At 42.4% G+C, this 6,000-nt stretch overlaps 1 protein-coding gene across 3 annotated transcripts in view; it reads right to left on the reverse strand.

Annotated features, from left to right (window-relative positions):
- The window catches only part of LOC126395274 (hyaluronan and proteoglycan link protein 1-like), a 40,948-nt gene extending 35,903 nt beyond the window's left edge, over window positions 1-5,045 (reverse strand). For 2 of the 3 annotated variants that reach the window (XM_050052610.1, XM_050052611.1), the window contains exon 1: window positions 4,558-5,044. The gene's annotated coding sequence lies outside the window, so the exon portion shown is untranslated. Of the gene's footprint in view, window positions 1-4,557 lie in introns of all 3 variants that reach the window. The other variant, XM_050052613.1, reaches the window with a different exon arrangement.
- Between the last annotated feature and the right edge of the window lie 955 nt (window positions 5,046-6,000).

A 6,000-nucleotide genomic window follows, 5' to 3' on the forward strand; every position in this document is an offset into this window, starting at 1 on the left:
ATTTTGAATCTCTTTGTAGTTGCTTTGCACCCAAGTATTGCCCCTTTGGACTTTTTTTGCCCTTTTTGTAGACCTTGCAAGTCTCTTTGTGTCTCTTTGTAGTTGTTTTATGTTTCTTTGTGGTCAATTGTTGAGTTTCTCGCTGGTCGGCACGTGTTTGTTTGAGTGACATTTTTCAGGTAAAGCCTAGGGAGGCCCTGACACTTTAGGCCTCTGGGCCTGTGCCCAGTTGGCCCAGTTATTAAGCTATCCATGCAACTATCCTACAGATTATCTGTAGAGGTCTCTTCCTCTCCAAAACAAACGGACCAGGTGATTAAAACTGGTAAAAACACTGAATAAAGACACTGTTTCAGAGACAGCAGCCTGCCACCACGTGCTAATGTATTCTCACCTTTTGTGATCCAGATGTTCAGGAGGTTTTTCTGGGGAGCCAAATTTTCCACAGAGGTCTCTTCATTTGTAAACATTGCGTATGCACAAAACGAGGCCCGAAAGAGGCGTACTCCACTTTCCACTCAAAAGTCAGGATGTATAAAAACAGACTTGAAGGGAGAAACTTTGACCCATGCCTATGAAACTACCGACGCAGATGGTGAGGTGGGAGCCTGATTGTAGAAATTGTCAAATATTTTTTAGCACACACACATTTTTATTTTGGATCCTACGCATTGTTTTATAAATGAGAGCCCAGGTGATTAAAACCGGTAAAAACACTGAATAAAACAGTCTCACAGTACAAATCAGTGTTTTTCCAACATTGCAGATGGGCTTCTAACTGTGGTAGTGGATGCGAAAACACAGAAACAGTTTTTGGTTTGTCCTCTCTGGGCTACTGTAGAAACATGGCAGTGAAATAATATAACAATTCAAACTTTCACATGATTATACACTAAAGAAAACGTACCTACTGTATTATATTCAATGTCCCCCTAACCCCTACTCACTGGACCTTTGAACACTTTTACCTTACTTTTTTGCATGTGTGACACTTTGTGCAAACTAGTTTGTTCTGGATTTAAAGGAATAATTATTGTTTGCTGTGAGGAAACCAGGAATGGATGTGATGGTTGGAAACCTGAGGACAGTGCTTCACGTTCAGACGTCTACAAATAGATCTTGTGGCTCATCTGAATTTCATTTGTTTGAGGTTTCAACACAGTCTGTCGATGTTTTCACCCTGAATAAATGTTTTTGCTTCATTTATATTTCTGCTAAATAGGGGGAAAGTTCAGAAAACATGTCCTCAAGAGGCTGCACAAATAGTAATGAAAACACACACACACAAACACACACAAACACACACAAACACACACACACTTGGACTATTTAGAGGAACATTTCCTTTCAAGCTGCAGCCAGTAGATGGCAAACACATTAGTCAACACGACAGAAACTTCTATTCATAAAGAGACTTCTTCTTCATTAACATCGAAAGCCACATATTCCTGCACACACACACACACACACACACACGGTCACATTCAGTTAACCTGTTGTTTCCTGATCACCAGCAATTTAAACAAATTGAGGTCGACTGTGTGTGTGTGTGTGTGTGTGTGTGTGTGTGTGTGTCTGTGTGTGTGTGTGTCGCTGCAGAGAATACACCCACTCTTTTCATTTCAGGGGTTGACACGGGCCACTGCAGGCGACAGTGTGTGTGTGTGTGTGTGTGTGTGTGTGTGTGTGTGTGTGTGTGTATGTGTTTGTGTGTGCTGGTTGGGTGCAGAGTAATGGGTGGGGTGGGGGTGTCAGGGTGGAGCCGCCATGTCTAAGCCAGCACACAGAGCGGGGTTGTTGGGCTGCGAGCGTCTCGCAGCGCCTCGATGTTCTGGGCTCTAAATCACTTGTTGTGCTGCACAACACCGACCACAATTATGAGAACTGTTACAAATATGACGGACTGACAGACGACGAGTGGATCAGCGAGGAAAGCAAACAAAACCTCAGTTTGTTGAGGAGGCAATTTCACACTCCAGTTAGTTGATGCAAGTTGCATCTGAGTGGTTTTAATCAGAGGAGTTAAAGGAATAGTTTGACATTTAGGGAGATTCTTGTGGAGAGTCTGATGTTCAGATTAATACAACTCTCATCTCTGTATAGTAAATATGAAGCTACAGCCAGCAGCCAGTTAGCTTAGCTTAGCATAAAGACTGGAAACAGAGGGAAACAGCTAGCCTAGCTCCGTCCAAAGGAACCAAAATGGAATATAATATAAGTGTGTTTTCTTTAGTGTATAATCACCTGAAAATAAGAACTGTTGTTTTCTTTACCTTAGAATGAGACGTTTCTGTCTACATAGGGAGCGGGTCCTTGTCTACGGAGATCATCATGTTGCACCGCCCTGTTTCTAAAGTAGCCCAGAACAGACAAACCAAACACTGACTGACCACCATAGATAAAAGTTGAACTGCTATCTAGCTGGTCAAATCACCGGTGGCTGGTTTTAGAATGTAACGCATTTCTATTCGATGCCGTGTGAACGTTCAGTGAACTTTGAGTTACTATAAGGCACATCCTCACCATGTTTCTTATCCTTAACATTACCTCCATAACTTTACGTTAAGGGCATCACATCAAAGTTGGTGATTGTTGGACCCACCCACCGCCCCTCCTGCCTGCCCCAGTCGGACTTTTGCTGCCTTAACTTTCGTCCTTGTACGGTCGCGTTTCCCCCTGAAGTTGCTGGGCGGCGTTTAACTATAATGGCAACCGGCCGCGTATCATGCTGTCGTTAAAGGATGGTTTTTTCGTTGGTTTCTGATGCCACAAGTCACTGCCCAAGCGCTGGATTTGTACGACTCTGGAGTGAGACCGAGCTTGAAAAAAACCTTTCATGTCGGCATGATACAAGGCCACGTCACAATCTCCCACCCACCATCGGACTTTTGTCGCCTTAACTTTTGATCTTGTCCCGCTGCGTTTCCCCCGATGCTGCTGAGCGCCGTTGAACTATAACAGCGACCAGCTGCGTATCATGCAACGCTAAAAGGACGGCTTTTTTCATCAGTGTCTGACACCACAAGTTACTGCCCAAGTGCCGGATTTTGACGATTTACGGGTTGTCAAGCACAGGACTTTCACACGGGAGACTGAGGTTTGAGTCAACATTGGCTTATCATTTATAGACTTAGTTGACTTATTGTTTGCAGTTTTTAGGATGTATAAAGCTGCTAAATGTACAATGTGTATATGTGTACATAACACAGGAACAAAAATATCCACTCGGGTGTAAGCAGCTTTGTTGGCTACAGACATCTGCCACATTTTAATGTTGTAGCAGGTCGACGTGGAGACAACAGTAACTACTTTTTCATTAATTTATCATATTTTGTTGAATGTTTATATAAATTTTATTTCATAAACTAACTAAAGCTGTCAGGTGAATGTAGTGGTGTATAAAGAGGAAACATGCAAATAAATTAAAAGTACCTCAAGTACCGAACCTTTTTCATACAGCATTCATTCAGTTATATTCTCTTTAACATGCTCAGTCACATTCTCAGTCAGATAAAGGAAGACGTCAGGGTCCCTCAGTCCCTATATCCACCATCACACAGTCCAACATGGTGGTGGAAATATTCAGACTTGGCTTTTTATGAATCAACTCCTCTTTCACCGAAAACAACAACTTTCCACAGCAGGACTGTGAACGTAAACATGCACCAAACACCAGATCTGTCTGAAAAAAACCAGACCTCAACCTCTCCTACACTGCAACATCACACACAGTCTCTGATACACCAGGACAGAGCTGCAATAATGTCAGATTCTAGAATAAATACCAAACAAGTCATTCAGGCAGTGTGTCTGCCTCACAGATCAAAGTCAGATATAGAAAAGGACACAATCACTCCGGATAAAGTCCAAAATGTTTGTCAGTCCAAAGGAATCCATTACAACCTCATTTTAGTTTACAAAAACAGTCAGCAAGACAATGATGAACAGCAAATCCTAACAAACTGTTTTTACTTATATTAGTGATAAAATATATTTGTATGTCTCTTAATTGACCTCATTATTGATCAAATATCTATCTATCTTGTATACGTTACTTTTAGTATTAATTACCTTTTGCTTAAAAATGGAAGATTGATGGTGAAGCTACTTTTTGTAGTGCTGGAGTTATAGACTGATGTTTTCATTTTTAATCAGTCAGTTATTAAGATTCTGATTGTGTAAGTGGTTATGTTGATGATAACTGCTGCTGTTACTCATTTTCTTCACCTTAAAATGTATTTTCAGGAATTACCTGTACATTTTGTAAGCACTTTGTATCAAAATGGCGTTATAAATAAAGTTGATGTGATTATTTTATTTGATTATAGACTTTTGGACCTCATTGTTAGTGAGTTATTCCAATCAAGAAAGCAATTAATCACATGACATCATGACAGATGCGTAATCCCTCTCTGCCTCGTGTTTTCTGTTTCTATCTCAGCTGTGGTTACCCGAAGTGACAGAAACAAAGTGTGTGTGCCATCACTTCACCAAGCAGCACACCATGTCTTAAAGCATTATTTGCAGATTTTAATAGGAAGAATAAAAGTAGTGTACCTGCTGAGCGCGCTGTCTGAACCCTCCGGCGGTCAGGATGCGGAATGAAGCGCAAAATGATTACGCACGTCAAGGTACGACGAACCAGGCGGTGTGGATGTTTTCAGCCTCTCCTGGCTGCTCTCCGAGGAACAGGCGCACTCCTCCTTGTGTGTGTGTGTGTGTGTGTGTGTGTGTGTGTGTTTGCGCGCGGGGATGAGAGGAGTGTGCGCTCTGACGCATGCAGGTGAAATTTTATGCAAAGCTGCGGGAAACTCCGGTGAGTTGTGCAGGTTTACTCCCAGATGTGTTGCTCCAAACCGGCTCCAGCACACAGTGACACGAGGAGAGTGTCAGCGGGTCGGTCAGTGTGCATCAGTGCAGAGGAGATCCTGGAGGATCTGCAGGCTCTGGGTTGTTGTTTTCAGTACCCAGCCCCTGTTGCTCAATCTGTGATGGGAAGTTTGATTCTGTCTCCGCCTGTCTCACAGCTCTCAGTCCCTAAATGTGATGTGTTCCAAAAAAAACGAATGCTCATTTTACCATTAAATACCTGTAAGATTCAAAAGCCACCTCACTGTCAGCAGTTTTTACCACAACACTTAATCTTATATTGAACTTTATAACAGGAGATAAGTGAAAATAAAGCAACAATAAGCAGGATTACTCATTTATCTGTTGAACTTTGACCTAAAACTGCCCCAGACATGAGACACAGACTCAGACAGCAGGGCTGTGGCTACGATTTCAGAAGTCCAAGATGCCCCCAGTGCACCCCCACCTTCATGTTTTATTATTTGAATTTTTCATGTTTTACGGACTGAGTTAATTTAAAATTTAATTCAGCTCTGTTTTCCATACATTTTATTTTCTAAGATAAAGCTCTAAGTGCTGATTCAAAGCCGTCTCCTGACTATGTTCTGAGTGTTAACTGTAATACCAAAAATGTCACAGACCAACCCAGTCTCACTACGGAGCTGTCGAAATCCGGCGCTTGGGCAGTGACTTCAGGCGTCAGACGCTAACGAAAAAAGCTGTCCTTGAATGTTGGCGCAATACCCGGCTGATCATCGTTATGGTTTAACAACACTCAGTGGCATCAGCTGGAAACGCAGCAGGACATGAACAAGTGCTGCGGGTGGGTGTTAGGGGTGGTGGATGGGTCCAACAAACATCGACTTTCACCCAGGAGAGTGGTTTTCGCGTCCTGTTAAATTATGACCTGTTCTTTTTTTCTAAACCCAACCACCTGCGTTAGTTGTTGACACGTTGTCCCAGAACGTCAACAACCAACGCACCCAGGGTACCTTGCATGTCATATGTGGATGTGGAAAGTCCATGACCAAACGTCAATATGTGACGAGGTCGGATTGAGAATGTGTTGGTTTATAAGGTTGTTGTATTGAACCTGAATACATTCTAAGTGCCAACTGAAATGTGACTGTAACATTAAGTACAGAAAAT

Source organism: Epinephelus moara, chromosome 9, assembly GCF_006386435.1.
Source record: "Epinephelus moara isolate mb chromosome 9, YSFRI_EMoa_1.0, whole genome shotgun sequence".
Classification (NCBI taxonomy): domain Eukaryota; kingdom Metazoa; phylum Chordata; class Actinopteri; order Perciformes; family Serranidae; genus Epinephelus; species Epinephelus moara.